At 35.3% G+C, this 24,061-nt stretch overlaps 2 long non-coding RNA genes across 3 annotated transcripts; one reads left to right on the top strand and one right to left on the bottom strand.

Annotated features, from left to right (window-relative positions):
* Positions 1-269: 269 nt before the first annotated feature.
* Positions 270-6,173, bottom strand: LOC308187895. Of its 2 annotated transcripts, XR_013944991.1 has the most exons (4): positions 6,122-6,173; positions 5,730-5,782; positions 5,226-5,285; positions 270-1,193 (listed from the first exon to the last, which is right to left on the bottom strand). It is a non-coding gene; the product is annotated as an uncharacterized lncRNA (long non-coding RNA). The 2 variants fall into 2 exon arrangements; XR_013944992.1 differs by lacking the exon at positions 5,730-5,782 and having other exon boundaries at positions 6,097-6,138.
* A 3,877-nt stretch (positions 6,174-10,050) lies between these two features.
* On the top strand, positions 10,051-22,878 carry LOC308187866. Its single transcript, XR_013944963.1, has 4 exons — positions 10,051-10,630; positions 10,718-10,824; positions 11,614-11,693; positions 20,561-22,878. It is a non-coding gene; the product is annotated as an uncharacterized lncRNA (long non-coding RNA).
* The last annotated feature ends 1,183 nt before the right edge of the window (positions 22,879-24,061 follow it).

Here is a 24,061-nt window from a genome sequence, read left to right as displayed (position 1 = left end):
TCTAGGATCTACGTTCATACAAGTCCATATAGTCCATGTGAGGTTTAGGGCCATTTTAAATATATTTTGGCAGATAGCAGCAGAACAACAACCCCATCCCACTCTGTCCCCCCAGGACATCCTGGGCCCAGTATTTATCCTCTCGTCAATGCTATTCTGGACTTGTATTGCTAAGGGCATTTAAAGCTGTAGTTGCTTATAATGGCCTTGGTCACATGGGATCTATTCAAAAAATAATTCAGGCCTTAACTATATTATGTTTTTTCCAGATAATATTAGGATAATTTGCAGTAGAGAAAAAAAAAGAGATTTAATGTTCTCAGATCCCCATTAAGTCACACACCCTTGCTCTCACATGGATCTCAATTTTCACAGGATGCAAAATGTGTTAGAGAAAAGTCACAGAAGTTTTCATGTGTATGTCTTTTGGGGTTGATATGAGCCATTATTATGATTTATTTGTTATTTGTTGTGCGCTGACAGGATGTTTGACTTTTTGCAAACAAGATGGATGATGTTACCATTGTGTGACCTTGCAACCTACGCTAGTAAGTTAACACAAGGAACCAGGGACCCCAGCTTAATGATATGCTTGCAGACTTGGGATGCCTCTGAATTGTTTGTGTTATTGCTCAAAGTCAATAGGTAGTTTTGTGATTAGTACTAATCAGTTTCCAATTAGTACCAATTATAACCTCAGCTAACGTGGAGGTGGTACTGTCAAATTGCTAAAATGCTTCTCACAATTACTTCCTGGGGCAAGCTCCTACCTGAGAAGGATTTAGATTTTGCAGAGATTTTCTATCACTAAGTCAAGAAACTTCTAATCTAGCTAGCATGTTAACTCAATTATATTGTATTTTAAACTACATATATATTTAACATATCATTTTAGCAGATTTTCTTTTTCTGTAGGATGTAAACATGCATAGCTTATCAGCATGCAGGGTTCGGTATGCTTGCTGTGAGAAGAAAGGTCCAAACTGGTAATCACTTCCCTTGCAATAGACCTGTAATGCTCAAATAACCTGTAAGTGATATTACTGGAGCTCTGGAAGTAGCCTCAGTCCTTGTGGATGGTATGAAAGGGTAAAGACCACAGAGATGAAATATCATGATATACCCTTTTATCATTCCACATCTTCTTATAGAACAGGAGACCAATGATCGTTCATAAGGTCTTAGGTACAAGCCTAAAATGAAACATAAAGAAGTTCCCAATACATCTGAAATATATAAATGAACATAAAAGAGTTTAAAATATCTCTTTTATATGATGTGATATATGATTGACTACTGAAACTATGGTCACTCCGTTTCTTGCTGTCCTTACAAAAGCAAGCCTATTACTTCTTTCAGTATATATATTAAAAAAAAAAAATATTAAGTAAAATAAGATATTTCTATGGTGAATGTTGTATCCTAGTATTCACAGAACAATACAAGGTATAGTTTAAACTTTCTTTGCACTGATGTAGCCCACTGAAACTAATGATTGTGCCAGAGAGCAATGAGGTCAAAATGTGATCAATAGATAATAAGAAACTACTGTGCTCCACTTAAAGCAGTATTTCTCTGCTAGTTTCTCTTCTGTTTAAGGTTGAGCATAGTTTCTCCCATTACAGATAAGCTGCAGAAATGGGAACAAGTGCAGTTATGATTTAGTATCATTTCAATGTTTACTTTCCTAGTCTTGATATAACTTTGTGCAATATCTTCATAACACATACCTTATGTGGTTTCTTTTTCCAACAAAATGACCCTTCAAATTACCATTTCTCTGGAAGAAGAATTCATCAGGAGCCAGAGTAACATGTTCCCTACATGAAGGTCCAAGTCTTTACATTTGGAAGCTTGATAGCGCAGTGTTGATTTATTCAATAAATGCCTCTTTATATTAAACTCAGCTGACAGCTTCCTATACTATCAATATCAAATAGATGCGTATAGTTTCAGAGTTTTCAATAGTTTCATCAAATTAAAAAAAAAAAAAAGGTTGTTAGATGGAGGCAATGACATGCATAGTGGAGTACCTTAATATATATAAACTTGTGCATTTCCAGCTAATCAATTACACAGTTCTTCTTCCTTTTTTTTCTCTGTTAATGACTGCCATATTAAATAAAGTCTTAAATAGCTTGCTAGGATGCTCACTGGTCTCTAGCAGGCAGACTGAGTGTCTGCCAGCTCCTTTGCTATTACATCTTAAGGTCTTTAGCTGTCTGAACAGCTGGATGATTGCATATAGCACTGGCAAGCAGCCATTATCCCCTCCAAACCCCAATTAAAACCGCTGTCACAGAGCTAAGAAAGCACAGGCTGCTGCTTTATTTTATGCAAAGATCGATGGTAGTCATTTAAAAAAAAAAAAAGATATAGCACTATGGTATGCCTGAACAAATATTTTTCTGTTTTCAACTGGTTAACAGACAGCCAGCAGTACTCCCCAATGCCTTTGTCATTTGATATTTTGCCAGATAACTGACATAAACACTTTTCAGTCCACAGACTGTGCAGCAGTTTCTTGCACATAGCTGATGTTTGGAATTTCAGGTACGTTTATTGGCTGGAATTGGAAAAAGAGTCCACGTGTTGGTTCTTTGTTTGTTTGTTTGTTTTGTTTCTTGGTAGGAAAAGTATAGCTCTCAGGAGGTAAAGAGGCATCTTTAGGGTATGATTCACCAAGCCTATATTAGTATGGGATGAATCACCCTCTGAAAGTGCCTATTGACTACAGAAGGAGCCCAAATGGTTGACTAATCTAGACACAGATTTCAAACAGTTAGACTAAGGTGATTCCTTCTTTTAAGATATACTTCTGACAGACAATTATATACAACTGTTAATGGTTATCACAGACACACCATAATATTGCATAACACTGTACACCTTTTATCAGGGCCGAAGTTTAACTCAAAATGTCATTAATCCTGTTTCAATCAATAAAAGTAATATATGAAAACATATCTAAATTTGATGAACAGCAAATATGTATATGTTCTTTTGCTTTAACCTTGTCTTTATTTTTCATAAGCTCTACTTTCTTATCTGTCCTTGACAGTGCATGAGTCATATCCTAACCCGTTAAAAAAGTTTTATTCTGTGGAAAAATGCTACAGTCTGCATTGTCATTCTTTTGATTGTATCATAATATTTGTATGTCTCTATGTCTAAACCACTTCCTTTGGCTCCTTTGATGCTGCCAAAACTTTAAAGGACCTTAATGTTGTTTAATCCAAAGAATCTTCCTTTTACCTAAGCCATTAAGATGACATCCTTCAAAAGAATTCAAATAAATCAAAGATTAGTTGTTCCAGAATGCATGTTCTCTTTCTTTTCTGAATAGGTAGAACAACTATTTACACAACTTAAAATCCTTCCCATTGCCTTTTACAGGAGCACATACATTCGCCCATGACATGCTACTTATCAGAAGGTCTTTAAAATCTTCAGCCTCACTGTTTTCTAGCAACACCATGAATAACTACTGCAGTAATTGTTGCACTGTGATGATGGCCATAATAGGGTCTTCCATTTTGAGTCTGCTGTAACTCAACATAAACAGAATCAAGCAAGTGGTAGAGGAAGTTATTTTCTATAACATCACTAGTGTGACGTCATCACACCCTGTTGTGAGGTGACTGTGTCATGGCCCGGGTCAAGAGACAAGAGTAGCCATTTTGTGGGCATTCTAGTATCTGACAGTAACCCAGAACTACCTCCACAATTTTTTCCAATATCCCACAGTAACACAAATTACCTCCATGAGTAATATAGACATATCTATCATTAAACAAACAAACAAACAAAACATGTATATTTTTAGTTCTGCTCCATTGTATTATCACCATTTTGTCTCATAAAGCACCAGAATAAGCAATAAAACATGTCTGTGAAGAGAATAACAACAACAACAACAAAAAAGCATGCCTCTTACTTGTATGTGGACCACGAACACTATGAACGTGGCACTGTTTCTGCTTCTCAACAGGAGGTCAGTCTGATTCATTGAATCTGACTTTTACCCCTTGGAGAGGCCTCATTTTTATTGTCTGCTGTACTTGTCCGAGAAAAGATCCTCTAATGGTTTCCACTGACTTTTATATTCCGTTTCTTATCCTGTCTGTCTGGTATGGTACTTAATCTCATCTGCTATATCTTTTATAGTTGTCTGTGTCCTATGAGAAAGGTAAGTTACTTGCCTTTTAGTTTTTTTCTTTTAATGCTTTTATTGAGAAACATGTCCTATGAATAAAGTAATCAATGATGCAGTCTTTTGATATTAGTTATAAACACCTTATATCACCATGCATTTTCATATAATTAACTTTGTAGCCAAACCTTCTCCCCAAAATACTTCAAAGCAATTTTCCATGCTTCATGTGTGACAAGAGAATGACCCTTTGGAAGTGAAAAGTTTAGCCAAGAACATTATCTGTTTTTCAGTATTAACATGTTAGGAGATACTTAATTAGAGTGATGAAATGAGAAGAAACAGTACAGCTAGACTATCATGTGAACAGACTTCAGTGAAGCATCTTTTCTATGTTCCAAAAAATAGTTTGTGTTACTAGCAAGAAAGAGAAAAAAATCACATTTTTCATTTTATGGAGAAGCTTTATCTTTTCAAATGTCTTTAAGTGCTAAATTGGAACAAAAACAAACAAACAAACAAAAAACAATGTTAAAAGATTCTTATGGCAAAAACAGTAAAAACTAGTATGATAATATTAGTTATTATAACATTAATTTAGTTTGTTATTCGTTTATATAAATATATTTTTTCTCTGTATTTTCAGTATAAATAAGAGTATATAATGGCATATAATGAAATAAGGGTATATTTCCATGCCAAAACACGCTTATTTGTGTCTGTTTAGCATTGATACTGCTTCTGTGCAGAGCAGCATTTCCCAACCTAGGATCTTATTCTGGGAAAGAAATGTGGGAATGAAATTCCACAAGACCAGGCCTTTAGGGCAGCTTTCTGTTCCTCTTGTTTTTATTCAGACTGAAACCACTATCAGAAGCAGAAGGGGTAATTCAGACCTTCATCGACAGATGAAAAGATAAGAGTTGAGAAAATAAGAGAAAATATGAAAAAAAGTATACAAGTTCTTTCAAATCTCAGGAGAGGGGCATATTTTGGACAAATGTTTCAAGAGTGGGTGTGGGATGCTGAGCTGAAATGCTTTCTGTTAACCATCTCTAATTTCATTTCCTACCTCACATTGTGATCCAGGAAGTCTGTTTTTCAGCATGAGTCATTTTGTCACATTCCAGATCTGAAATGAATAAAGCTATTAACATTTATGATGTGTTGCAGTTTTGCCATATCTTGCAAATGTCTATTTTTCGTAATTGTTGTCATTGTCAGAAGTAACAGCTGACAGTGTAAGAATATACGTCTGTTCTCAGTATAGAGAAAAATAATAGTACCCTTTACCCCCTTCATAATAAGAGCTCTTTCCAGTTTAATATTGGTTAAAATATAATTTAATCAAAGCAGGGGCTCAGGAAGAGTGTTTTATTATTGACTACTGCAGTGGTGATGAGCTGCCTATGTTAGCAGAGCCATTCCATAAAGGTTTATGGATGAAATTTACTTTATGGGGTTTTGGCTGGATCTAAGCATCAGAATATCACATGTTTTTTTGGATACAACCTGTAGGAAAGCTTAGTCCAAGAAGGTATTACAACTAGTGCAAGAAGACACGAACTAAGCTAACCTAGCTTCTCAGAAGAAATTATCTTGGAAGGATGCGATCTTAGAAGTAGAAAGCTACATGAAAAGACAATGCCAAACACAGTCATTTATGATTAAAATTAACCTTCCCCAAAATTTCATACTTATATGCATACACAATTATCTGCATACTTATATGCAGTCATCTTTTTAACAGTGTTAATTTTTAACAGTATAATCATGATACTATGAATGCTTGAATATTACAAAGCTTGAAGCTTTGGTGATATCAGCTCAAGTATATTCCTATATCTACATGAGAAGATCTGCCATAACCAGCCCTCCCTCCACAACACCCACCCACCGCCCCCCCAAAAAACAAATAATAAAAAAAAAATATATATATATACATATATACAAATCAGACAATCAAACCTCCTCTCCCAACCCCCCACTTGTATCTACAGTTTTGTTTATAAAATCTTCAACCAGTATAACTGGAGGCATGCAAGCAAACATGATTTAGATTGGCATACTCATACCTATCAACTGTTCATAACCAGCTGGAACCAATTGTCTTGATGCCTTCTATAACTTTTTGTATCACAGATATCATTTAATTAAAAAAAAAATTACATTATTGTATTTCTTAGCCAGTTAGAATACTTCTTCATTACAAGCATTCATTTCTCACATAGGGTTGACTACAAGTGTGCATTATTTTTTATTTATTTTTTAAATACATCACAGAAAGATGCTGTACGTGGCCAAATGATAATGTCAGGCCTCTTTTTTTTTTTTTTTTAACCTCCCTTCATTCCCACCTCCACCCCTATGCCTCCCCCTTCCCCTTGGAGAAGGGTCCACAGACGTGAAAGATGTGATTGACTAGTTGGAAAATTAATTACACAAGAAAGTGAAGGTAATGTCACTTCTTCACAGCAGTCAAAAGTCAAATAGCTCATACAACATTTAATCATTTCAAAAGCAAGCTGAATACAATTCCTGCTCTCAAATTGTAGAAAAGGTAGATCAAGTTGTTGATATTAAGATATAACAAGTTTTTTTCAATGCTAATGGATTAATTGATTTTTGTTGTTGTTTTTTTCATTTGTTTGGTTTTTGCAGGGTTTCTTACTAGCAAGAACATGTAAGGTTATGTAGAAGAGAGAAAAGGAGATGAAGATTTTAAGCTGAAGTTAAAAGCTTGTTGACCAGAGAAAATGGAGGAATCACTAAAAGATGAAATAATGATTAGATTAAGAAGAAAGTAACTTCAGTTTTCATGATGGTAGGACTGAGAGGAGTTGAGAATACAAAGGAGAAATTCCATTTTTATGTCAAAGAGCAGGTCTGTACAAGCCTAAACTGAAAAGAAGAGGAATCTGCTGCCATGGTGGGTGACAGGTGAAGACATTGCACCACAAGCAGATGTCCACAGGAGGAGAGCAGAGGCAAAGCACAGTGTTCCACACATTTAATAAACACTTATGTTATTCCTAGGAGTCTCTTAGTGCTGTGTTCACACATTCTGAGCCTTCCTCTGCTCTGTAGTCTCTTCTGGTAATACTAGATTGATTTGAGTGACACAGATGTTTCATTAACTTTCAAAAGTTCATCTTACCCTAAGGCACTAATGTACATCATTCAGATCTTGCTATAAAACACTAGTCCTTAATTGCATAATAAATATAGTACTCAAAGCTGTAAGTACCTGCATCAGCAAGATTAATATTAGAATATTTTGTTTATACTTTAAAGTATCGTTTCCATGCTTTTTGGACATAAGAATAGCTTTTAACTCAATAGAATGTTTGCAAAGAGAGCCTAATATACTGCCAGATGACAAGAGTACAATGAACCTGATACACACCTAAAGTGCACCTATATTACAGAGATACAAATGGTCATAGCAAATGCAAGATAGCAGATCATCTGGAGTGCACCATTATAAGTTAATGAATTTTAACGAGTGGTTTTGTTTACAGGGTCAATAAATTACTAGTTTACTTCAGTAATTTTGTATTCTTTTAAGATCAATACAAAACATTGTTTCTTTACTTGCCACTTTATAGGTAATCATGTTAAATACTATTATTGGTGAATGATTCTTAATGAAGTATGATTACTTCCTACACCTGTAAATGAATAATAGATAGGATATCTTACCTCTGTGCACTTTGCCAAGCCACCTATGGTCAGTGAATTAACTGATAGAGGGTAATTGGTGCTAGTACTTTCACAGGGATGCCACTCTGTGTTATATCTGCTTGTCAATCACAATGCCATGGATGTGGCAAGTGAAAACACAACTTGCATCTTCTCTGCTGATTTGTCTGAGACCCTCCTATGGGTCTCATGCTGAATAACCTCATCATCCAAATAGAACAGATCGGGTCTTTTCATCACTGCTGACCTCTCTTAGGTGGCCTGTCTGTTCCCAGAAGTCTATTACAACTAGTGTGCTATTAAGATAGATTAAGCCTTTACCTTACTGTTACCAAACTGTAAATCTCTACTCCTAACTACTTTACTTTTTAAGCTGTCCTCTGTGGTCTGCTAAATAGAAAACTTCATAAAATGCAAAGCTAATAAGATAGATGAAATGCCTTCTGGGGATTTTTGTGATCTGTCAAAATTCAGCATATGTAGAGGACAGATGATAAATAAAAATCTGTAAAAGGGTTTGAAGAAGAAGAGAGGTCTATTTATTTAGCAAAGATGGAAATGTTAATAAATTTTGCTGCATGGGAGCATTATCTACCATGGATAGTTAGGGCTCAGGCTTGCACAACTAAGAGTGATAAATGAGATTCAGCTACAAAATAATTGTTAGGTTATGAAAATCCCTAGAATTCATGTATGGGTTCGACAATATTAAATCTATCTCAATTTCTTATTAAATCATGTATATACATGAGAAGAGAAAGCACAAGCCCTCACAAAAGTCTTTGAATAAAAGCTATTTCTCTTTGCAATCAATGTCAATGAACTCATTGCTGTAACAGTAGTATTCTTAAACTCCACTAGCAGTGTTACGTTCTGAGACAACTTTCCTCATTCATTCTAAACCTAGGATTTTCCGCCTTTTCCTTAATAATCCTTCAGTTGAAGTGGAAGCAGCAAACAACTATCTATCTGCCCTGTAAGGCCACACAGGGATTTTTATCTCTGTTTCTCCCAGATCTAGAGCCACCAATCACCAAGTGGGATTAACCAAATACTACTGAACACCAACAACTAGATATAATAGGGGAGATGTAAATATCTACCAATGCTGTATTAGTTACTTTATCCCAATTAGTACTGTAGGCATTGAATATTCATTAGGTAAGTGTTCAAAATTGCCAGGGTTTTGAAATCTGAGTTTTCTTTAAATGATCCATATGTGCTATTGGGAGTGTCCCAGTTTGTACTTTAAAAAATTAAAGAATTCCCCAATACTTATTGACATTCTTAAGGCTATGTTATCATTTTATCATTTATCTGGTTTAGAAATAAATGCTTGAACTTCATTTTTCAACTCATGAGGGGAATGTGGCCATCATTAACGATATTCTTTTTCTAGTCTAAATATAAATCTTTTTCTGATGCAGCTTGGTCTAGTTTTAAAATATTATGCTTTTTCATGTACTCTCTTACTAGTGCTTGTTAGTACTGCTAGAGTTGGAGAAGCCCTCATCCTTGGGGGGTTAAACTGACAGGAAGCATAATGTGTGCTAATACCACCTCCGAGACTGCAATTTATAATTTTTATGTCTGACTTAACTTGCTAGACTAGGAAAAGGATCCAAGTCAAGTGGTAAATGTAAGTTGGAGAGCCAAGACAGCCTGGATCTCTTTAGAAACATTATATTTCCTGGCTTCAAGATGCAATAGGAACTTTGAAGACATGGCATATGTAGAAAGCTTTCAAAGATTTAAATGTATGTGTTTCATCCTGCAGGGAGTGAGCTATTTTGTGGTTAATGAAAGCCCATTGGCAGAGAACTGACATTGTAGTCTGTTTGCTATAGAATATCACTTTGGCAAATAAAATCCCTTCACAGGACAGTCTCCTAGTCAGCCAACTCCATCTTAGAAATCAGTTACTTAATGATCTCTCCCAACTACTGATTTTTAAGATTAAGGGCTTCCACTACTTTTTTAGTGACAGCTGACATGTTTTATATGAAGTTTTTATGTGTTTAGCATTTCTAACCTCAATCCATTGTGCTAATAGAGTCAAATTTACCAATAATTTGTTATTAAACAGCTGTGCTATGGTTCTCTCAAGCTCCATTAAGTGAAAGCACATCCATTTGTCAGAACTGGGACTGAGTAAATTAAAAGAAAAAGCATAAACAGTTTGCAGCTGAGAACAGAAAAGCTTCAGTCTTTTCTATGATGGTTTCATGATGTTTAACATAGTCACGTTTTCTTATGGACTCTAAAAGTGCTTCATCTTCACCTTTCTGTCACGATGACCTGGAGGCAATGGAAACCAGCATCTTAACCTTTTCATGTTTAAAATTCTTATCACATGCTGGAACATTTTTGCTTCCCAGTTAATGAACAATGGGACAGAAAATCTGAGAGACTGTAAGCATTGTGACTAACAATGGAAGTAACAGAAATATATATATATATTTATATATATATATAACAACTTGGAAAACAGAAAGTACTTTTTTTTTTTTTTGCATTTTGCAGTTGAATTTCAATCCCATTTCCCCAATTCTCTAAATAAATAGATTGGTTTGGATCATTATCCGCTTGGGAGAAAGTAATAAAAATACACTGCTACTTGACTTATAGAAAGGAAAATATTACAAATTATAAACTGAGCACAGCTGGGCAATATCCTGGTGGGAGCAATTATTTCAGCATTATGAAAGACAGAAGACTACAAATTCTGAAGGGAAGGAAAGCAATAACCTTTCTTCACTAGAAAAGTCTTGCTCAGTAAGTCTTGCCTGAGAAATGGGTGGTAACACAGATTGATATATCAAGCTGCAAACACCATAATTAATGTGAATGACATATCTCTAGACTTCAGGGAATCAGCTGCCGTTAAAGGTATTTTGTCCTGTAGGAGATGGTAACTGAGGTTGGGGCTTTGAATGAATACTTTGCTCAAGGCATTCAATATCACCTTGGTAAGTACAATTCCCTTGCCATACAGCCGTTCACACAAGCTCCTTTATGCTTCCAATCATAGCCATCAGAAACTAGAAGTGGTACTGAGGGGAATATATCGTATTAATTCAGAGTCTCATCATCTAATGTCTCACTATACATTTAAATGGGGTCCTGATATTTAGCAACACAGCCTTGCTATTGTGAATATATATATATATTTTTCATATTTATTTTTTAAATGGTTAGGGAGAATACAAAAAATGAAGTAAGGAAAACATCATAGACAGTGATATTATTAATCTAGCTAAATTAGTATTACTACAAAATTACCATATCAAAAGCCAAGGTTTACCTCATACAGTACTGGCATTTTCTTTCTGTAGTATGTGCTTCCATTGAGTAATAAAGTATTTCAGATTGCCTCAGTAGATGTATTCCACTAAAATTAAAAAGATATCTGAGTACTTAGGCTATCTGCAGTCTTTCTCATTTATTTTATTTTATTTTTTTATAACCTCTACTGTGACATACCTTGTATACGAACTAATTCACTCCTAAGTATATTACATAAAATGAATATACACCTGTAGAAACACTCCTGGAAATTAATGTTTTAAAATGGAAAAGAAAACTATAATCAAGGGAAAAGAAAGTACTTTCTCTGATTCATAGATACATAAAAATCTCAAATAACTAGAATCTTAAGCAGTATTCTGTATGTAACACACATTCCTCACAGTCCTGCCAGATGATGTGTTTGGACCCTACACAAAGGTCTAATCTACCTGTATTTTGTCTTTGCCTAGAAACATGAATGTCAAAACATAGTACATCTGACTGCTCCTTGGATAACCATCCATGTCAAATGTCACTTGTTTTGATACAGGTAATCATTTCTTAGCTAGCTATGCACTATAATTCAGACATAGATCAACATAAAGTACTACAAAATCTTCACAGAATCTTGAAAAGTTAGTCATGCTGAAGAGAGATACTACTTATATTTTGTGTGTGTGTGTGTGTAATAATCTAATGATATGAACAAGCAAGCAAGTGAAATAGTTGATTTATGGGCCCTTTTCAACCTGAGAATGTCCATAACAAGTGAAGTATGGAATATGTAGAATATGTTTCTGTGACTGCTGTAGGGTTTTCATACTTAAAACATAAAATCAGTGATACTGTATATCACCTTTCTTAGAGTATTTTATTGTTGTTGTTGACTGCTGCTGCTACCAAAGTAGATGTTTAAGTAGAAATTTTTGACAATGTTTTGCCTTTAATTCCTGCTTCCATGTTCAGTCTTTCTTCATCACAACCTGCTTGTAGCCAGTTCTCAGGAAGTCGATTGAAGCAGCCAGTTAAGCTGCAACTAGGGAGGGATTTCCTATATTCATTCTCCAATAACAAGTTAACATTGAGAATATAAGAAATATAGGAAATAACAGTCACCAAAAACTTTCAGCACAGGGCACAGCATTTGATGCTGAGATGTGGGAAACCCAATTTGCATCAGTGGCCTTCATTCAGCTAGTTCCTCCTTCCAGGATAGTTTGTTTATCCACTATCAGAAGCTTTCACATTCTTGGTCATAGAACTTGAAATTCCAGCTCTCCAGTGAGATTCAGGCTTCCTCCTATTTGTCTTCTATCCCATGAAACCTGTCATAACAGTGACAGCCTAAATGTCAGTGTAAAATGTGTCCTTCTGTCTCCTCCTTCAAGGACCTTCAGTCTTTTGATACGTGTGTTTAAGCCTCAGGTAAGGAGTAACTACTACTCCTAGGGTAGGAGGCTGTTCTTACATACAACTTTACAAAAGGACTGCACCATATCTTTTGGTTGCTTTTCTTTGGAAGACAGATAAACGGACTAGAGCTTGCTAGCATTCCTTGTGGTTTTCCTGGATACTTAGGAACTTTGTAGGGATAGGATACTGGCTGTCAAGGTTAGTATGGACTAGCATTGCCTGTTGCCTCAGGGAATTAAATTTATTCTGTTTCTGATGTCAACTGCAGGTGGAGTTGAGGGACGACTGGTGGAGGAATGGGAACTGGTAGAGGAAGAGACACAGTAGCTTCTACTAGTCCTTTCCATGTTGTCTCATGCGGTAGGGTCGCTCTTCACAGCTGGATTGTGAAAAAATGTCTTTTGGCTTTACTTTTCAAGTGTGAGGGGAAAAATGTAGCTGATAGACCTGGTTCATCTGTCACATTCTTTTTTATTCCTTAATTCCACCCTGCTGGAAGAAGGATTAGAGTAAGAAACAGCTGGGACCATACATTCACTTCCATCCTGTGTTTTGGCATGGCAGAAAACAAAACAGAACAAACAAACAAAAAAACACCTTGCTCTTCATCTAGGTTTCAGATTTTATGAGTGCCTTTTGCAATCACCAACTTCAACCCTGAAGGCCAGAACAAAATCTGCAATGACTTCCAACTTTCATTCTTGAAGGTGCTCTCAGATCATGAAGGCACCCTTTGAAGGTGCCCACAGCTGTTCATCCTGCACTGGAGGAATAGAGGAATACTGTAGAAGGAAGAAGGAAGGAAACTATTGAATAGAAAAGGGGGAAGAAAGATCTAAAGTGAGTTCAACCCAACTCAAGGGAGAGAAATATATTTCTAACTTAAGTGCACTGAATCTGTCTGAGCTACATGGAGCTTTGTATTTGGCTCCACTGTCTATAAGCTTACTTTGGAAAGACTGAATTATTTCTTATGTTTCTTAATAATTCAGTGCCTAACATATATATTATTTCACTAAGATAAACACACTGGATCCCACTCTTTCTTATTGGTAACTTCTATAAATTCTATGGATCTTATTCATGTTTACATCATGACAATGAACTGAAACAAATTATGACTACAACAGTGACTGCTTGTGTGCTCCAGAAGACTGAGTATGGTAGGTTACTGAAGGTTTTGAAGTTGACTTAAATTTCTCTCTTAATACCATGAAAAGAACACCTTCATCTTCTGCCAACAGATATGGCAGTGGTTAGTTGGCTGCCTGACCAGAAGTATTGCAATCTAGATTTTTTATTGTATCTTGTGTATTTCGTCTTCCTTTCTTCCTCTCTGCAAAATTTGTAAAGAAGAAACTGCAAAGAAAAACATGACTGTTTAAAACAACAACAACAAAACACAATATTATTTTACCTACTGTTATGTTTCTTGTTTTTGCTTGTTTGTGTGTTAGCTTGGTTTTCCTCTTATTTGCTGATTAGTCCACTTTATTTTCAATTCTGCTAACTGAAGGTGAATGCCTGGAAGAGGCAATGTATGCTTTTTCTTTTTCTTGGTGTGGAGACCAGCCACAGAGCTGCTTCATAATAACATATGAAAAGTCCTCTAAATCACCTATGGTAACCCAGCAAGCATTAAAAGCAGCAATTTTTCCATTGATCTAATATTATGTTGTTTCCAGAAATTCTTTATACTGGAAATCAGAGGCCAGATGGAATCTAATGGCAGAACTGGCTTCTGTAGAGCAGGGAAGCACTGAATTCCCAGCTCTGCACTGGGCAAACCTGATTACCCATAATCTGTTCATGCCGGGCACCGCTGACACAAGACAACACTATAGGAAGATAGGAGCTGAGGGAAGGAAATCACTTCCTCGAAGTTGTATGAATCCTAATGAGCAGCTGTATACTTAAAGTTAAGTCTGTCTGGTGGGCAGGTAAGGAGCAAAGGCAACATTATCCTAACATACTCTTCATTATTTTGTGAGAGCTTCTTGCATGCTTTCAACTTAGTAATGTGTCTGCCTGGATCTGAACTTCAGTTAGGAGACTTGAATTTCTCTTGGGTAATCATGGGGAAGATATTATAGATGCTGTGGTAATATGTGTACACTTCAGTGGGTTAAAGACTGCTGAATTACTATTTAAACATTAGCTGGGCTCTTTCTCCATTTCCGAACCATGCTACAGAACAGAGTGTAGGAACTGAATGGAAGGAGCACTTCAGGGGGAAAAAAGAGAGGGAAGGAGATTAAGATAATAATGGTTGTGGAAATGAACCTGAATAGCAGAATCCTCAAGTAGCACATATTGAAAATACTGTTGATGGCAATGAAACTAAGAGTAGAAATGTCAGCAAGGAAAATGAGCAAAACCGAAGAGGGAAGAAGGGAAGTTGGCTGAAGAAGCATCTGTGAAAGAACTGCAAAACCATTGATTAGTAAATTCACTATCTGTTGGACATTGGTGATTGGTGGGTGCGGAAATTACTAATGAAATTGCTTTTTTTTTTCTTTTGATTGTGTTTTTTTTTCATGCTGAAATGAATTACAATCACAAAGCCATTACTACTTTATTTAATGTGGATGTAACATGTTACTTTCCTGTTAACTCCACTGAAATCAGCAGGGATCCAAATCAAAAAAAAAAAAAAAAAAAAAAAGGATTAACGGTCTTAACTTAATTTGTTGCTTACATGTCAGTGATTTTTTTTTGTTTATTTGTTTGTTTCCACTGAACAGTGGATGTCACAGCTTTTCACGTGTTCATGCTAATTGCATTACAATCTACACTGGAGAAAGTTGCTTACAAATCTCGTCCATGATGCATTTTTCTGTCAGTGAGACTTAGGTAAGCTCTGTCTCCTCCCCTAGCCCCCAAGCCAGATAGTTATGCAGATGATCTGAAAGATTTATGCAGAAATCATCTGTACATTGGCCTTTTTTTCCCTCAAAACTTCCAGAGGGATATAGTCCAGGGAAGTGGACTATAAAATACAAAAAAAGAGACTGACAGCAAAAGCTGAGCCAGTAACACAAGAGGGAAAGAAAGCTTATCTAATTTCTTGCAGTTCTGGATTAGTCTTAATAAAGTTACTGAGATATGAAATCATTTTACTGGTATCTGACTATACTTCCTCCTGGTTTCTCTCATTTTCCAGCTCTTTTCAGGACTTTGTAAGAGGACATTTTATGTTTGTACAAGACTCACAATTGGGTTTCAGATCCTGAGCGTGGGCTCCTAGAGGGTGTTGAAAATTTGAATTAAAAATTATCATTGATGATGATGATAATAATAATGGTATTAATGAATAATGTTCCAATGTTAGAACACTTAAAGAAATAATCAGAATGTATTTAAAAGGTACAAAACACTCATATATTACATACCTGTCTTTTTAGAAGACCAGCATCCCTAGATGAGATCAGGTTAGACATGAGCACCTTCCCTCTTTCATCATTCTAGAAACTTCTAAACACAAAAACCTTCTGAACACACAAAAAACCAAACCCTTAAACAGCACAGCTGTAACCTAGCTCTCACATAAATATATATCTATCTGGTGTATGTAAATATATGCCAAATTATTTCTACAGCAGTATCTCTACCATTGTATGCAATCAAGTTTGTGAACTAGCTTCCAAGGGTTCTTGAGTGTGCTTTACTAAATAGAACCTAGTGAATATGTGGGCAGGGGTATCTTAAATAAACAAACCTGGAATAGCTAAACTTATTTAAACAGTGCTACTTAATGCCAGAGACCTCACTTGTAAGCTGTGTAGAAAGTTGGTGATCCAGTAACTGGAAAATAAGTAAGTTTATCAATGAAAAACACTGTGAAGCCCATTCTCTGAGAACGTTAAAAGTGTTTTCAATTTAGAGAAAATGAAGCTACAATCAGGTGACACTACATGGAGGAATTAGGATGTCCACATTTTTAAAGTGTAAATCCAGACAGTGTCCCTAGATTGTTTCAAGGACTAACACAAAACCCATTTTTCAAGAAGAAAAGAAAGCTATTGTTTTCTTTTTTTGTGTCAATCATTTGATCTTCTTGTAAGTAGATAAATCCCTTAGTCAGTAGCATTGGCCCATGCATCACAGAAACACATTAACAGTAAACAGTACCTTCCAGCTCTTCAATCTGGACACCAGTGAAGACTGTGATATATAGTATGTAAAGAAAGACACGAAAAATTAAACAAAGAGAGATGGCCAATCCTTCTTATGACTGATGTTTTACAGCTTCTTTTTCATTTCTCTGCTTGCCCTGTGATCTCTCTTTTAAAGTTTCTCTCTCTACACTAAACAAAACCATAATTCATAAACTGTATGAAAGACAGTGCCTTGACTTCAGATACCTAAAAGTCCACTTACATGTCTGAGATCAGTTAAAATGGACTTTTAATTTCTATTTTATTTGTTAAAGTCCTAGACCATATTTTCAAATTAATCTACATTAATGGCTCACCAGATTCATATATAGTATGCATTTACAGTATGGAAACAATACAGTGACAGCTTTTTATAAAGACTGATTTTGTTGGATCTCGATAAATACTTGCTATTATGATTTTGATTTTATCCAGTACAATGACTGATAATCTTAATTAGTTATAAACTTCAAAACTGAGTGTGTAGTTTCACTTTTTTTCTCAGTGATGTTTATATCCATTTCCATGTCCTTTCTCTACTTTCTTCCAGAAGAAGTAGTGGCCTTTTCTTCCAGGCCAGAAAGCCATCCAGATTCACAACATGCTCTAAAAACACGCTAATTCCATATCAAAGGCTAACATACTTTAGACTAAATATAGTCCTTCATAGAGCAGAAGGATGTAAGTTCCAGCATCTCTGCTACAGTCACTGTGGTGGAACTGCCCTTCCAAATCACAAGATTTCAAAAGACCTAAATTTGATTTTCAAATATCTTGTATAGTTTTAATTATGGTAGATATTCCCGGCATCTTTCAACATTATCATTAAGGCATTAACATTCTTGCTTCACCTAACATAACTCAGTATTAGTCTGTACTATGAGCAACACGTTTCACTTACACTTATTTTATTTTATTTTATTTTATTTTATTTTATTTTATTTTATTTTATTTTAATCATGCAGGCTTGAGCAGGACAGACTAGGAAATCATTAATTATTTCTTCCTTACTTTCACCTGTGAATAATCAAGATTCAGAATTCCTTCTGCTTTTTCTCACACTTGTAACATTTTTTTTCCTCCCTCTTAGTTTAGTGTAGTTCCTTCAGTGAAAAGGTATAGAGGTATATATTTTTATGGAACCTGTTTTCCTGAGGCACTCACCATTTACAGTCTGTGCTTAGTAGCCCATACTGCAGGTTTTCCATATATAAGTAACATGAATATGTACTTTTTTCCTTACCTGGTCATTCATTTTCACAAAACGTTTAGAACTTAATATATCTGAGATCACCAGATTTGGTAGGAACTGGTTAATGAATTCAACTAGTAACACAAACCTAATAGAGTGAATGTGTAAGTTTCTTTCCTCAGGAAATATATTAGCAAATACAAATGTATGTTGGCCTCAAGACTAGGTGATTCTCACTTTTCAAGTAACAAAAGTAAAAATATTGCCTTCCCTTACCTAGCAAGCCTGAAGCTGTGCAGCCCAATCCTGTTTCATTTTGTACCACATCAGCTGGACCCTCTGGAGCTAAATGCTACTCAAAGGACCTCCACCTAGAAGCAGCAGGGTGTTCTCAGCTCAGATACTGTGCCCACCTTGGGGTAACAGCTGACTGGTTGGCTTATTTGCTGAAAAAATTGATTATTCTTTTTATTCTTTGAAAAGACAGTGGGGAACTTTAGGTTTGGGCCATTATATTATTTTTAGCTTGGTTTCCTAAGAACACAAAGACCACAGTGCCTTTCAGTTCCTTGATAATGGCTCTATAGTCCATCTCCAGAGTGGTACTAGTCTAGGGACCCGTCTCTTTCAGCAGATTGTATTAATCAAACACTATGAACATAAAGCTGACTTTAACTCCCATATTTATAACTTTTTCCCCCACTGTGCTCTGATTGCTTCATTTTTTTGGCATAACTCAGCATGACCTGACAGATGGCATCCTCACAAAGAGAATTTCCTCTATATCTCCAGTCAGCTTCTGAGATTTTTCCCACGACGACCATGTTGTACTTCTGAATATTTCTGGGCCTTTCCTGTTAACTTCCTATATGCAAAAAAAAATCCCACTGCTAAAACATACATCTCTTCTTAATTCCTCCACCCCCAAGACAAAACACAATGCAATATTTTACATCATTCAGGTTACATAAGCAAATTGCACAGTGGTCTCTTTAGCAGCCAGTCTGTATGTGCTTCCTTTTTAAAAACATTAGCAACTAAGGGCTGATAACACTTCGCTTTCCCCTAAACTTGTTTCTTCAGAGAAATAAAATATTTTTTTTTCTAGAAAACTTGAAAAGATTTCTAGAAAAGATTTTTTTTGACTTCTGCCAGGATTTCTGCCTGCATTTTCTTAGAACTCACTTCCCTCTAAAGATTCTTTCTCATTTACTTCTTTTTGAAAAGAGAAATACTGTCCTTTAGGTCTATAGATATTTTTTCATGATTGGAAAACTATGTTTGCAGTTTCATATTAATAGTCTTCTGGGCCACAGGAGAAGTATTTGGAAAGTGGTTGCTCTGCAGGTTTGAGTTCAGTCTCAAAATATGGCTTTTGAAGGTTTTAATATTCTTCATATATATATATAGTATATATAATATAATATAATAATATAATTATTTAGTATAGGTTATACATGCAACCTTATCATGTTTTTCTCAAATTCAGTCTTCAAATGTACACACACAATCAATATAGAACTGGGAGCAAGTTATTAAGAAAACAACTGGAAGAAGCAAGAGAGAATCCTGTCAAGCATCTTAAACTTGAGTTTCCATTCAAAGCTGCACTTTTATTTTATTTTATTTTTTTTTTGAGGGGGGGGTGGGGTATAAACTAAATCAGTCTGCTCAGAAACCTTGGAAAGAGACAAGCAGTTTCTAGAAGACAGGTTTGGAGTCCTTTGCTTCTTTGATGTGCCCATAAAATTGCTGGAGCTCAATGAGCTCTTCTAACATTTCAAATTTGCAAGTGGATATCTTGTAAGCATATCTTTACTCATTTTCAAATTGGTACTGTGCAATAGATTTCATTGATCTTTCAGAAAATTCACATTTTATTTTGTTAGGTACTCGTTCTTTCTAGAAGAGACAGCACAAAATATTGGGGGAGGGGAGGGATTGAAAACATAATTAATACTTAAATTCTACAGCTCAACAGCACTGTCTGAATTATCTTCATTGATGCAATAATAATAATAATAATAATAATAATTAATCTCTAATGACAAATCTATCTAGCAAAAATTGAAGTGGAAATTACTCTTTTTAAAAAAGTAGTAATAATGTCTTCCAGTCATAAAGGAGGCTCAAAGACACAAAGTCAGAATGATCTCTTAGTCTTTAACTATTGAAGGGCTACTATACACTGTACGATTCCCTATAACATTTGAAAAAATGTTCATTTTTTACTTTATCAAACTACCATTTTACCTACATGACCTCACCTTTCAAATTGAATACTTAAGGAGGAGAGGGAGGGAAATTACACCTTAGGCATTACAAATTACAATTATGGATATTCCATTTAAAAATGGTTGCTGCTTTCCAATATCTTGCTTGGTCCAGGAAGAAGCAAACAGATGTCATAACAAAGACTTTCAAACACAGACTGGTTTTACCTGCAGGCTGTAAAGTCTGTTCTACACCTATTCTAACTTTTGAGCTCTCATCCATGGGGTTTCTTGTTTCACAAACATGTCTGGAGGCAGTAGTAAATAATATGAGACTTACCTTGCTTTAGGATGTCCACTGGGAACATAAAGCCTTTGCTTGAGGAACCATGAATGGTTTCAGTGGTGTAAAGGACAATCTTTTTTCTTTCCTCTCTTGCAGGTACAAAACTACTTGGCCTTTCCAAGGCCTGATGCATCCCTGGAAAGAAACCTGGAGGCTTTATTTATTTGCAGGCCATACGTCATCTTTCAATAGGAAAAATAGTAAATTTGGGATTTAATAGTCCAAACAGTGACATATAAAATAAAAAAATCAGGATAATTTTGTCCACTCAATTCAGAATATATATATATTTTTTCTATATAACATTTAGTTTAGAAACTAATTTTCCAGAATAAAGAAAAACAACAGCTGAGAGCAGTAAATATATGCAGAAGAAAAAAAAAATGTTAGAAAGGCTGAAAACGATAGAATTAACTGTTGTTTTTCATACCTGAAATGTGCATTGTAAAGATTTGTTCCCTTCCCCTGTTCTTACAACTGTTCTTAATGTAGATATAGGTTGTGTACACAAATACCCAAATACATATGCACACAAAATTCATTTGCAGTACAGGTATTAAAGAAAAAAAAAAAAAAGAGTCATTCTCCCTGACCAGTTTTGAAAATTCTGAATAGGGTCTGAACTAAAAAGGAGCATACAGAAATGGTTATGTCTGCATAAGCTTTGCAAACACATTTTTCTGATCTAAAGAAACTCCACACATTAAAATATGATCCATCATAGAAGCATAGAAAGAAATTATACATATGGCTGCTCTCTGTGTGAATACCCATATTTGCATGCACAAAAGATCAGTCATCTGCTAACAAGAGTGCTTGTCATTTGTCATTAATCTGTCCAAAAAGCTTGTATATTTCTAGTATGAAAAGCAACCCTTATCTTGTAAGTTTGGGGACCAACCCTACATGAATAAGATTAAGTTTGGCTCAAAATTAGGTATAAACCTCTTCTGCCTGAGCTCTGAGATGAACAGAACCTGGATAGCCAATTTATTGCAGACCCAACCTTGAAATAATATGTTCTGCTTCTCAGACTTCACAAGCTCCAAATGTTAACTTTGATTCCAAGCTTGTTTGAAAGATATGCAAGCTGACTTCCTGTCCTCCTGCAAAAGACCTGGGCAATGATGTCAGATTGTGTAGTATATACACAATACTAACAGCTCCTCTTTGGATCTTTTTCACTGAATATAATTTAACACAAGTCTGTCTGTGTGTGTGTGTGTGTGTGTGTGTGTGTGTGTGTGTGTTTAGTATGCCAAATAAAGTTCACCAACACATTAAGCAATAGCATCAGAATTGCCACTTGTCTTTGGTGAGTACCTAAGATAATGTTAGTTCTTCTAATAGCAGCATGACAGGTTTCAATTGCTATGCTGGGCTAATTTATTGAAGGTGTCCTCCAGTTATACACCTAGCAAGCTTATAGAAGAATTTCTGAACATTAATAATCAATCCAGTGTATGACTTTGTTTTTAGCTAGAACACTTCATTTCTGTTGCTCCAGTATGCAAGGTAATGGTATTGTTTCTTATTTTGCATCACTAGTATTTTTAATAACTAAATAATTATTTTTATCTTTATCAATCAAAAGATGAAGTGTGATCAGACCAATAATTGCTGCTTAAGGAATTTAATTAGTGACCATTTTCAACACTAATATTTATTTATTTATTTATTTTAGCATAACTCTTAGTTTTCCATTGTAGGTATCACTAACACTATGTCAAATGCATTTTTTACCAAATATTATTCATAACCTTTTCTAGTAGCTAAGGAGAAGCCTTTTCTCCTTCATCTGGAAATAAAAACACTGCTGCACCCAGATAACACCGACCCAAGTGTATCAAATATGTTTGCATGACCAGTACTGGGAGGTAGTGGTGGTGATGCTGGTGTTAGTTAATGTTTGGATGATACATAAACCTCATCAGTAAAAAAAACAACAATAACGAAACCCTTCCACCCCATCTAAGAGTGTGATGACTAGAGCCCATATGAAAGAACACTCTAAAAATGGAACTATTCCAATTTTATTTTTGCGATACCTCATAAATTTGAATCACAAGGGTCAATTTGTTACCTGCACAGTCACAAATAAGACAAGATAAAAAAATCTTTTTAGAAAAAGATCAGTGTTTTCCAATATTCTTTATTCAAATATGACATATCATTGCCTGACTCCTTGCAAAAATTCACAAATCATTATTATTGCTCTTACAGTAATCAATTCTAAGAAAGTGGCACTGAAAAAAAAAAAAGAAAAAAGTGAGAGGCTTAGTTATAGCTGGAACAAGGGCGAATAAAGTTTCCCCTTGTAGATTTGTTATTGTGCTTTACCTTTAATCATGTCTCATATTATTTCTCTTCCTGGCTTCTCCCAAGTTCAGAGAAACAAATCACCACAGACCTATATTTGAGGCTGTCTAACAGATTTTTCTTGTGCTTTAAGGAAAATCTGGAGTTCAGTATTTAATAAATAAATAAATAAATAAATAAATAAATAAAGTTATATATTAATCTATTTTGCTGGCAAGTCCAATTGCAGGCCTAAACTTGTGTCAGTGTTGAATATGTAACTCAGAATCCACATAGCTTATCTATTAACATAATATATTGCCATTTCAGGAGAGAAACATGCCAACTGACCTAGCCACCAATATGTATAGCATGTAAATGCAAATATTTTGTTCCTCCATCTTATGACTGCACCAAGCTGTCCTGTGAATAAACGTAAACTGATTTCTCTTACAGCTTAATCCTTTCTTGGACTCACTTCATTGACCTTTTCTATAAATTGATCATCTTTTCACCTCTTTCTGCCCACTATGTCCAGAAAACAAAACCCTATAGAAGTACTAGTTATAGCTTTTTAATTAAGACCAAATTGAGGATTTAGCCTCATTGTTATGTATGAAAAGACAGCATGTGTGTTGCTGAGTGCGGAATGAATTTTCTGAACATTTCTATGTAAATCTGTTTATTAGTTTATGAGTGAAAATAATTAAAAATATCACCTTTAAGAAATTTAACACCTGCTGTACTTATATCAGCATCACAGAAGAGATTCTTCAGCATTTCCTTCTTATTAAGTCTCACTAAAATTGTACATGAATTCCTTTCAATCAAGTAATTTGTTTTCTTCCTGTTAATCCCCTTTGACTGTTGGTTTACTTGATCTAGCCAGCTACATAAGATGTCTTTTCACCACTGCTGATAGTATCATAGTGAAATCCTTTCCCCCTTTCAAAGAACAGGGAGTGTTGTCTTCCCTGATGACCACTGAGCACCACAATTTTGGGGAATGACAGAAAGTTGCAGGTTTCTGGAAATCACGTTTGGGAAGCAGTTTGGGGAGAAGTCAGTGCTGCCTGAGTTTTCCCCATGGAGGGTGCTTTATCCCATTAGAAACACAGAGTATCACTTAACAGAAAGTAATAAGCAGCAAAATGTGACCACCAAAATATAAACCACTTAGTTTCAAAACTTGTGACAGCTGAACCATGCAACAGGAAGGCCAGAGTGGAGAGTGAGGATCTGTTATCTCTTTTGGGGTTGTGTTGAGAATAGAAAAGTGAACCAATATACATCACTGGG

Source organism: Anser brachyrhynchus (assembly GCF_964034855.1).
Source record: "Anser brachyrhynchus genome assembly, chromosome: 1".
NCBI lineage: Eukaryota > Metazoa > Chordata > Aves > Anseriformes > Anatidae > Anser > Anser brachyrhynchus.
Note: the sequence above shows the minus strand (reverse complement) of the source record. Positions and strands in the feature narration are given on the sequence as shown.